Source organism: Trichechus manatus, unplaced genomic scaffold (assembly GCF_000243295.1).
Source record: "Trichechus manatus latirostris isolate Lorelei unplaced genomic scaffold, TriManLat1.0 scaffold00136, whole genome shotgun sequence".
In the NCBI taxonomy this organism is placed as follows: Eukaryota; Metazoa; Chordata; class Mammalia; order Sirenia; family Trichechidae; genus Trichechus; species Trichechus manatus.
In genome coordinates, this window is record NW_004444072.1 from 7481711 (window position 1) to 7493916 (window position 12206).

The 12206-nt window shown below is 38.8% G+C and overlaps 1 protein-coding gene and 1 pseudogene across 1 annotated transcript in view; one reads left to right on the forward strand and one right to left on the reverse strand.

Annotated features, from left to right (window-relative positions):
• Window positions 1-12206, reverse strand: part of ZNF385D (zinc finger protein 385D) — a 403342-nt gene that overhangs the window by 262445 nt on the left and 128691 nt on the right. The gene's annotated exons all lie outside the window — the stretch shown is intronic.
• Window positions 7781-8579, forward strand: LOC111822174 (dnaJ homolog subfamily B member 1 pseudogene; annotated as a pseudogene).

A 12206-nucleotide genomic window follows, 5' to 3' on the forward strand; every position in this document is an offset into this window, starting at 1 on the left:
CTGAAGAGAAAATGGAGGGAAAGTTAAGCAAGAGTTTAGAAAAAGTTACATTAAACTCTGAATTGCCTTTTTTTTTTTTTTTTTGATACAGGAAACACCACGAGCCTCAACTCATTTATCGTTACTCACAAATTGAAACTCTGATGAAAGAAAACCTCCCATATGTATTATCATAGATAAAAGATGAATTATTTTAATAGGAAAAATGAGATTGAGGAGGAAAGCTTTCAAAAACAGCACTTTACAAGAAAATAAAGTCAAGAGAATTTGCCGTCAACTTTTCAGTATTTCAAATTTGCCTTCACTCAAACAGGAGAGAGCATTTGTTCGCAAGCTTTACAGATTGCAGGACTGTATTTTTTCAGTTAGATCCATTCTGAACCACAGGAAGCAGCAAAAAGGCAAATGTTTTGAGAAGTCAAGTAATGGAATATACTGAGTTCTAAACTTTGAGCGAAAAGATCAAGGTTCAAGTGTAGCTTTGACACTTAGTAGGAGAGGAAGACTGAACGTGAGATTTTTCATCTATTAAAAGGATATAACAGTACATAACCTTCCTTCTAAGGAGGCATTAAGATGTTAAAGGCTTCACGTGAGGTGACAGATAGGAAAGTATTCACAAGTCCAAATTAATTCTCTGTGTTGAACTCAGTCCATTTATATCACTCAAGAAGTCTTATTTTTAATTTCCCTTGGACCTAATTATTATTTCAGTTTTTAACCTAAAATAAATGACGGTTTGTCTAATTCTCACTTTACTTGATGATGGCTATAATATTTCTCTAGCTTAGGCTCATTTTAAGTAAGAATCACATCTTTAAACTCATTCATCTGTTCTTTCAAAATGATGTATGTTGATGCACTGAGTAAAATATACTGGTAAAGGGAAGTCACAATTTAAAAAGTTTGTGCCCTGACAGCCCAACAGACTCAACTGAAATAAAAAGGATCATAAGAGAATACAACGAAAAACTGTACTCCAACAAACTTGAAAACCTACAGGAAATGGACAAATTTCTAGAAACATACTACCTACGAAAACTAATACAAACCGAGGTAGAAAAACTAAATAAACCTGTAACAAAAAAAGAGATTGAAGAGGTAATTAAAAATAAACTACCCCCCCCCCAAAAAAAACCCTGGCCCAGATGGCTTCACTCGAGAATTCTACCAAACTTTCAGAGAAGAGTTAACATCAATATCACTAAAGGTATTTCTGAGCATAGAAAAGGAAGGAATACTCCCAAACTCATTGTATGAAGCTAGCATAACCCTGATACCAAAGCCAGGCAAACACACCACAAAAAAAGAAAATTACAGACCAATATCCCTCATGAACATAGTCGCAAAAATCCTCGACAAAATTCTAGCCAACAGAATTCAATAGCATTATCAAAAAGTAATTCATCATGACCAAGTGGGATTCATACCACATATGCAGGGATGGTTCAACGTTAGAAAATCAATCAACGTAATCCATCACATAAATAAAAGATAAGAAATAAGAACCATGTGATGTTATCAATTGAAGCAGAAAAGGCATTTGACAAAGTCCAACATCCATTCCTGATAAAAACTCTCAGCAAAATAGGAATAGAAGGGAAATCCCTCAACATAACAAAAGGCATATACACAAAGCCAACAGCCAACATCATTCTAAACAGAAAGAGACTGAAAGCATTCCCCTTGAGAATGGGAACCAGACAAGGATGCCTTGTATCACCACTCCTATTCAACATTGTGCTAGAGGTCCTAGCCAGAGCAATAAGTCAAGAAAAAGAAATAAAGAGCCTCCAAATTGGTAAGGAAGAAGTAAAGGGCCCTTATTCACAGATGATATGATCTTATACATAGAAAACTCCAAAGAATCCACAAGAAAACTACTGGAACTAATAGAAGATATCAGCAAAGTATCAGGATACAAGATAAACATACAAAAATCAGTTGGACTCCTTTACACCAGCAAAGAGAACTTTGAAAAGGAAATCACCAGATAAATACCATTTACAATAGCCCCCAAGAAGATAAAAGTCCTTAGGAATAAATCTAACCAGAGACATAAAAGACCTATACAAATAAAACTACAAAACACTACCGCAAGAAACCAAAAGAGACCTACGTAAGTTGAAACACATACCATGCTCTGGACAGGAAGACTCAACATTGTGAAAATGTCAATTCTACCCAAAGCAATTTACAGATACAATGCAATCTCGATCCAAATTTCAAAAGGCACTTTTCAACAAGACGGAGAAACAAATCACCAACTTCATATGGAAAGGGAAGAGGCCCCGAATAAATAAAGCATTACTCAAGAAGAAGAACAAAGTGGGAGGCCTCACACTACCTGATTTTAGAACCTATTATACTGTTGCAGTAGTCAAAACAGCCTAGTACTGGTACAACAACAGATATATAGACCAATGGAACAGAATTGAGAACCCAGACGTAAATCCATCCACCTGCGATCAGCTGATATTTGACATAGGCCCAAAGTCCTTTAAATGGGGAAAAGACAGCCTCTTTAACAAATAGTCCAGCATAACTGGATATCCATCTGTAAAAAATGAAACACACCATACACAAAATCTAACTCAAAACTGATCAATGACCTAAATATAAAATCTTAAATGATAAAGATCATGAAAGAAAAAATAGGGACAACGCTAGGAGACCTAATACATGGCATAAATTGTATACAAACCATAGGTAACAATGCACAAACACCAGAAGAGAGACTAGATAACTGGGAGCTCCTAAAAATCAAACACTTATGCTCATCAAAAGACTTCACCAAAAGACTAAAAAGACAACCTACAGACTGGGAAAAAATTCTTGGCTATGACATATTCCATAAGGGTCTAATCCTAAAATCTACAAGATACTGCAACACCCTAACAACAAAAGGACAAATAACCCAATTAAAAAATAGGCAAAGGATATGAACAGATACTTCACCAAGGAAGACATTCAGGCGGCTAACAGACACATGAGGAAATGATCATGATCATTAGCCATTAGAGAAATGCAAATCAAAACTAAAATGAGATACCACCTCACCCTAACAAGGCTGGCACTAATCCAAAAAACACAATATAACAAATGTTGGAGAGGTTTTGGGGAGATTAGAACTCTTATGCACTGCTGGTGGGAATGTAAAATGGTACAAACACTATAGAAAATGATACAGCACTTTCTTACAAAGCTAGAAACAGAAATACCATATGATCCAGCAATTCCACTCCTAGGAATATACCCGAGAGAAATAACAGCCATCGGGCAAACAGACATACGCAGACCCATGTTCACTGCAGCACTATTCACAATATCAAAAAGATGGAAACAACCTAAATGTCCACCCACAGATGAATGGATAAACAAATTATGGTACATACACACAATGGAATACTACACAATGAGAAAGAACAATGATGAATGCACGAAACATCTCACAATATGGATGAATCTGGAGGGCATTATGCTGAGTGAAATAAGTCAGTCACAAAAGGACAAATATGGTATGAGACAGTTATTATAAGAACTCAAGAAAAGGTTTAAACACAGAAAAAAAGCATTCTTTGATGGTTATGAGGGTAGGGAGGGAGGGGGAAGGGTAATCACTAACTAGATAGTAGGCAAGGGTCAGGTGAAGGGAAGGACAACACACAATACAGGGGAAGTCAGTACAACTAGACTAAAGCAAAAGCAAAGAAGTTCCCTAGACACATCCATCTTTAGAAAGGAAAAAAATAAAAACTTTGCCCCAAATGAAAAATAAAATGTTTATTTGTCTTCTTTTCCAGTGTGTCACTGAAACAAAGTGATGATAAAAGAATTTTCTCAATCAGAAGAAGTACCATTTTATATACAGGTAGTATAACTTGTGATTGAGAATAGGGGTTTGATTTTATATTGCCCTCCTTCCCATTACAGTCTCGTCTTTACAAACTGTGTGCTTTTGAGACTCAGTTTCCTCATCTGTATTATAAAGGCAACACAGTACCAACCCTACTGGGTTGTTGTTAGAATCCAAAGAGACAATCTAGGTCAAGCACTTAAGTATCATACCTAGAAGATAAAAAATATTCAATAAATACAAGTTTCTGTTATTTGATCATGGATCATAAAATGATGTTTTGAATTAATAGTACTTTTCACAAATCTCTCACCAGGAAAAAAAAAAAAAAATCCAAGGCTTTGCAAATGGTTCTTACACTATATTAGAGTATCTGGTATCATTGTTGGTACCTCACCAGTTTTGAGTTGCCTCTTTTTATATTACACAACCTGATGATGCTTGCTTTAAAGAAATAATTTTTCCCCAATCAGTTTTCTATGACTATCTGAGCTGTAGATACTCTTTCTTGCAAAAGCAAAACAATAACATCTTGACAGAAATAAGTACAGTATTATGCATGATGGGTTTGAAGTGAAAGGCAGAAATATGTTAGGATAATCAATTTGGGGAATAGGCCTAAGGCGCTTTATTGTGGTTGGTTGGTTGGTTTACTCAGAGACATAAATTGACTGGACCATATGTCTAGTCAAGATGGGACCAAATACAGTGAAGAAAATGTTAACATATTCAGTTTGGTTTTTCCTTCCCAAGTCACACGCAACCAATAAATGTTATTAGATGGAAACCAACAGTACAATAAAAATGCCTTTTATTGCCATCACAACACAGCTTTGGAAATGACAATTTGGTCTGTTCTTGGAGCTTCTAGGTTTGGCCACAAGCCTTAGAATGGAGCCCAGATTTCCTCTGCATAAAGGATCACCCCATCACCCTGCCTGCTTCTCTGAGTGATCCACAAAATTAGGCCACTATCAAAAACTGGCATAAAGGAGGTGATCCTTTTTTTCTTCTTTTCAAAAAGTACTATAATAAAATAACGATGCTATTTCCATTCAGACAGAAACATAGGAAAAAATGAAAAAGATATGTTACCTGTGTTGGAAAAGATTTAGTTTACTTTAAAATAACAGGTATCTGGAAAATAATCATACTCTTAGGCCTTATAATGACGACTGGCAAGAATTAGATTGGAGAAATTCAGGCAGCTAGGAAACTGCTGGCTTAACAATCTCACAGAGGAACCATGAGTCCCTACCCAGATCTGAGGAAAGAAACCATCTCTCTCCAGCTCTCACCCACCAGCCTCAGAAGGCACAACTCAAGCATCATGCAGGTTTAGTAAATGCTGACTATTCCAGGAAAACCATGATCCAGCTGCAGTCTGAATCCTGGAACTGAGGAAAGGGGAAAGAACATCTTATTTCAACTGAAGTCACACTGCAGCTGCCAGACCCATTTCCTGTCTCTGAGATGAAATTAAATTTGAATCAGTCAAAGAGTAGAGGTAAAAACTGCCTTCTGCTTAGAGTGACCCGCCAAACTCACCCTACCACTAACTCCCACCACAGAGACATTGAAAGGAAGGATTAAGATTCCATGAAAATTAAACTTTGTAAAGATCCATTCACTCATGAATACGTGCATACGTCTCTCAAATACTTTCTTTGGAAAAAGCCATAAGGATAAATAAGTTAGACATATAATGTAACAATACAGAACATAATTGGTTTCTAGAAAATACATAAAATAATTTGATGGTAGACTTCAACACTCAGATAAAATACGAAAGGTATAATCTAATTAGCTTCATTTATTAACTTAGCTTTATGAACAATAAATAAAGAACAAATTTCCTAATGTTTCCAAGTTCAGGACAAGGGGTTTTCTAAGTCCTCCCAAGGTTCCTGTTTGTGCAGATGCAGGTATTATATGCGCTTCTGCTCTCTCCATTGACAGTCAGAGTATGAATGATCCAAACAAGGGGCAACCAGAACGGACGACATGACAATTCTGCTGTAGGGCACACTCAAATAGAAAGTTCCTAAACCAACCATACTAAAGCTTTCAGACCTTCAGTGAATCTTTGTCTGAATCCAAGCTATTAAAGAAGAATACTCAGCAACATTTTTCTCTTTGTTTACTGGTGGCTACAGAAACACACACATGTCCATTACATTTGAACAACTCAAGGGAACAATGTTATTGGATCACATTAAAGAAGAAATCTTGACTTGTCTCCAAATACAGCGCTTGACAAATAGCTACATGTTAAGAACTCACTTTTGCCAATTTTGTCAATTGAGTGATTGAGACATAAGACAAGTCCTGTAGCTTTTCTACCTGTGCTGTCCAATACAGTCATACATGGCTATTTATATTTAATCAAAATTAAAAATTCAGTTCCTTGATGCACTACCACATTTCAAGTACTCAACAGCCATACGTGGTGAATGGCTACCCTACTGGACAGGACTAGAATAGTTCTATTATCGCAGAAAGTTCCGTTGGGCAGGGCTGCCAATGTAGTCAAAGCATTCAAAGTTGTCATTCAAGCCCTTTTCTATCCTTTCAGATTTCTTAAAGCTACTATTTTACTTAAATCTTATCATCGGTCAGGTACTTCGTATATTTTATCTCCATTTAATTCTCAGAACTGCCCTATGAGATAAAGGACATAATTCCCATTTATAGATAAGGAACAGGAAGTTGAAGGAGATTAAGCAAATTGCCCAAGATAACTTACCTAAGGTTCAACCCCAAGTCTGTCTAAGTCAAAGCTCCTGTTCTATGCATGCTGTCGTGATGCTTCTGGAGTTTACACCCACTGGTCCAAGATACCCAGAAGCATGGGATACAGAACAAACACACCCAAATGCACCTTCATATATGTTCTCTGGGTGAACACATGACAGGCTGAAGAAGTAGAAAAGGAACTGACAATGTACTGAGAGCCACTTTGGGCCAGGAACTATGCCACATATGTTATCTCAATCTTCACAGAAAGTCCAGACAATGTATACACACAACACAGATAGGGAGAGATGGTCACTGAGTTTAGGTAATAAAATGCCTCATTTATCGGAGTCAATGAAATATCATCTCTTGAGGTAAGATCTGGTTCTTATCTTTCTCTTCTTGTGGGGTGTTCCTTTCTGATTTAAGACAGAGAGAGCCCTAGTGGCTCTGGCAAGTAGCAGCAAGGAGGAGCTTTATCTCCACCACCCCCTTGTAAGTGACCTTGGCCACCACAGTTACTTCCACCTCTGAAGGGAAGACTCAGTAGGTAAAGGAAGTAACTCTTACCTTTGGTTGAGATGCCTGGGTGTGATGGGAAGTCCCAAGATGTAGCCTCAACAGTGAGTACAAAATGGGGTGGCAATGCAAGAAGACCTGATGCAAAACTCTGGAGGTAGAATGGGGATAGGAAACCAAAGAGAATGAGAGAAAGACAAGTGTGCTAGAATTTGTACATAGTTAAATATCTGAATGGATCTCAGCGCCAAGGTCCAAGGCTAGTGGGCTATTTATATGCTTCAATGCACAAACATTTTAAAGGATTTGGGTACTGAGGGGCTTAGGGAGAAAAAAACAAATGTCAACTACAGAATAGATGTCTATCTATGATGAGATTTTCAGTGCTTTGCAGCGAAATTTTTTAAAAAAAGGGCAGGTTAGAGAGGATTTTTCCCCTCCATAAAACTAAATGAATTGAAGGATTTTCCTTTTTTCACCTAAGGTTATGCCTTTAGTGTATGTGTGAGTTATATATATGTATATATACACATGGACCATGGGCAAAGACTACTACCACAGTGTGTCAGAGGAGACCAAGCAAGCCTACCACTCGGCCAAGAGCAAGGAGCCTGGTGCCTAGAAGAAGTTCAAGGAGATCTCTGAGGCCTACGACTTGCTCAGCGACCCATGCAAGTGTTAGATCTTCGACCACTAAGGAAGAAAGGCCTAAAAAGGGTAGTGATCCCAGTGGCAGGAGCAGCAGTGGTGCTAACAGTACCCTTTTCAGCTACACATTCCATGCAGACCTTCATCCTCCACCCAAGAGCCTACCTGAAAGAAACAAGACCCCCCGCCCCCACGGCCCCTTAGGATCTCGCTTGAAGAGATCTACAGCAGCTGTACTAAAAAGATGACTATCTCCCGCAAGAGGCTGAACACCAATGGAAAGGGCATTCACAACAAAGACAAAATCTTGACCACCAAAGTGAAGAGGGGGTGGAAAGAAGGGACTAAAATCATCTTCCCCATGGAAGGAGACCAGATCTCCAACAACATTCCAGATGACATCGTCTTTGCTTTAAAGGATAAGCCACACAGTCTTTAAGAGAGATGGCTCTGACGTCAAGTACTCAGCCAAGATCAGTCTTCAGGAGGCTCTGTGTGGCTGCACAGGAACATCCCCACTCTGGATAGCAGGACCATACCTGTAGTGTTCAAAGATGTCATCAGGCCTGGCATGCTGCAAAAAGCTCTTGAAGAAGGCCTCTCCCTCCCCAAAATGCCCGAAAAACACGTGGACCTTATTATGGAGTTTGAAGTGATCTTCCCTGAAACGATTCCCCAGACATCAAGAACAATACTTGAGTAGCTTCTTCCAATAGCGCCACCTGCATTCCCCAAGGACTAACCAGTGACCTTTCAGAGCTCAAGGATTTCCAGATCCTTTCACCAGTTGTGTGCCCTGAGAGGGCTGGAGGGCCCAGGGGGGGCTTTTGTACTATTGAATGTTTTCCAGAGAATACATTATAATCTTTCAAAATTTTTTAATGAAATGACAATAGTGTATGGCAGGTTATTTGTTTTAACATCATTAATGGTTAAAAATAATTACTGACAAAATTATGTTAGTTCAAAAAGGGGTGTGTGTGTGTGTGTGTGTGTGTGTGTGTGTGTGTGTGTGTGTGTGTGTGTGTGTGTGAGAGTGAGAGAGAGAGAGCTGGTTTATGAAGGCCGAGTCCAGGAACCACTGTGCTCTGGGACAACTAATGAGGAAGCTCCCTCTGGCCTCTGTACGAAGGTCCCTCATACTCTAACTTCCACTGTGCCCTGACCCTTTTCAAGAATAACCCCTTAATCACTGTGTCATTTTCTACAAGAGTTATGCTGATAGTTCTATTAATACCAAAATAATGTAGTCACCTAAAGTGTCTATGTTTCTCCATCCATCCCATCCCCAGAACTATACACACCTGCTTGTTTATTGGGGCTTCTAAGCCGTGTAAACCTCGGTTGCTACAGATGACAGAGTACACAGAGAGGAAAATAAAAATGAAAAAAAAAATTGAAAACACTTGGCTTAGACAATGTACAGTAATGTAAGACAAAAGTGTTCTGTTTTTCTCCTGGTGAAGTAAAATATCTAAATGTGTACAGCTAAAACAATCACCACCTATGAAGTATCTACTGTTCTAGAGCTGAAGGAAATTTTCTGTTAAAGTATTTTTGTCCCAGTCAGTTATGAGGAAAGAGGTCCCCTGGTCATCTAATTATCTTTGAATTAAGCCAAAATATTAGTGCATTTTGATTTATACCATAAACATAATGTGACCGAGAATTTACTTTAAATTTTGTTGTACAGGTAACAAGCAGGGCTGGCAAGTAAAAAATGTCAAGTGTTTTCTTTGCAAATGTATTTTGAAACATGGAACGGGGTACGCATTTAGGAAACCTGAAGCTGGGGTTAACTAAAAGGCTGTTGCAACTCAGCAATCCCAACCCTAAGTATATACCCAGAAGTGGTGAAAGCAGGAACACAAACAGGAACCTGTACACCAATGATCACTGCAGCACTTTTCACAATAGCCAAAAGGTGGAAAGAACTGAAATGTCCATCAATCAATGAACGGAAAAACAAAATGTGACATATATATATATATACACACACACACACAATGGAATAGTACTCAGCCATGAAGAGAAATGAAGTCCTGATGCATGCCACAGCATGGAAGAACCTGGAAAACATCATGCTAAACAAAGTAAGTCAGTAGCAAAAGGACAAATACTGTATGATCGCACTTACATGAAATAAGCAAATATATAGAAACCAAAGATTATTAGTGGTTACCGGGGTGAACTGAGAGGGAAAGGACTTTTTGCTTAGGGGGGCACTGAGGTTATGTTAATGGTGGTGGGAAGATTTGGAAATGGATAGTGAGCATGGCTCCAAAACATGAAGAATGCAATCAACATCACTGAATTGTACATGTAGAAATTGTTGAGATGGTAGATGTTCTGTTAAGCATATTCTTACCACACACACAAAAAAGGTCATTACAAAAGTCTTCACTCTGACACCACGAGCTTGAAGGTGACATTTCACTGTCAGATGGGATCTAGTTTAATTGCTCACAAGCAACAACTCTGCTTTAAGAGGAAGTGGTATTAACTGAGGAAGACTGTGGGGTTTAACAGAGGAAACTCAAACTGCCAGTGGGGGCAAAAAAGAAATGTATCCTTAAGTCTGCTACTAACTGGCTGTGAAACCTTAGGCAAGTCATTTTTATTCATTTCCTACAAGGTACACTTGGAGAGAAAGGATCTGAGGTGGCTTATAAGAACGATCTAGATTTAAAAAAAAAAAAAAAGTACATAAAATAAGAAGAATAAAAGGAGTTGCTTAGCTTCTCTGAGCCTTTATAGTTACTCCCTTTTTAAAAGGCAGGGGAATTTGTCAATGGTTGCTGAATTTCACCCCGTGGCTTAGTGCAGTGGGTTGCTATCCGCCTCTCCAAACTCATCTCCACCTGAAACCTCAGAATGTGACCTTATTTGGAAACAGGATCTTTGCAGATGTAGTTAGTTAAGGATCTCAAGACGAAATCATCCTGTATTTGGGTGTGCCCTAAATCTAAGGACTGGTCTCTTCACAGGAAGAAGCGGGGACACAGAAACACACAGAGGGGAAGACAATGTGAAGACAGAGGCAGAGATTGCAGTCATGTGTCTACAAGTCAAGGAATGACAAGGATTGCCAGGTAGTCACCAGAAGCTAGGAAAGATGCAAGGAAAGGTTCTTTCCCCAGAGCCTTCAGCGGGATCATGGCCTTGCCAACAGCTTGATTTCTGGCTTCTGGCCTCCGGAACTGACTAAGAATAAATTTCTCCTGTTTTAAGCCATCCAGTTGCAATACTTTATGGCAGCCCTAGGAAACTAATACACTGGTTACCAGCAGTAAAACAACCTTTCCTAAATAATGTATCCAGAACTACTACAGGTAATCTCCAACTTACAACACAGTTCCGTTCCGATGACTCCATTGTAAGTCGGTTCTGACATAATTTTTATTTTTTTAGTTTTCATTATTATTGCCTTTTATTATCAGTATCTTTATAAATCCGATCTTTCTATGTAGTACACACTACTAATGATAAGATGTACAAAAAAAAACCAGATGGTGGTAAGTGCGGTTCGTCATAACTAGAAGACATCGTTAAGTCAGGAACTACCTGTACTAAAAATTCTGATTTAGTAAGTCTGAGTTGGAGCCATGAAATCTGAATTGTATTCAGATTCTGCCACACAACCAATATTGGGAGTAGCAGTAGTAATAATAAATAACAACAAAAATAATAGCTAAACTTCCACAGCACTTACTAAGTGCCAGGGACCCTATTAAAGTAATATATACAAATATTTCTCAAATATGACCTATAATACCCTTTCTAACTCTATTATTCTATAGATCCATGTCTCTTCCCACTCATATTTTACCCAAAAAGTACTTATTAAGGGAAGGACCAATATTTTGTTTTAAAAAAGAGTATCCCCCTGGCACCCAGCACTGCACATTAAAATTTACAGACACTCAGTAAAGACTGGTTGGGTGAAATGCAGAGGATTAGACTAAAGTCTCTTTTTCTTGTGATCTGTTTCCATTCAGGCCTGGGGAGAATGTGTCTGCCATGTTGGGGAATTGCACACTCTTATCCTGAAAACTTGCTGAAAGTTGTGATCTGCCAAAGCCATTTGCAAGAGAGCCAAAAACACACAGTGTTCTTTATTAGGCTTCTCTCACCAGGCCCCCTTTGAGTGTGGGATGGAGGTTGGCGCCTTGCAAGTTAGTCCAGGCTGGCCGGTTAGTCAGCTGGTTAGAGCATGGTGCTAATAATGCCAAGGTCGTGGGTTCAATCCCCGTACAGGCCAAGGAAAAAAGTTGCTTTTGTCCACAGCTACCAAGGCCTCCACTGGACTGAGTCCAGTACAGCTAGATGGTACCCGGCTACCACCACTGACTGCTTTGACCAGGATCACAACAGAGGGTTCTGGACAGAGCTGGAGAAGGATGTAGAGCATAATTCTAACTCACAAAAAAAGACCAGATTTACTGGC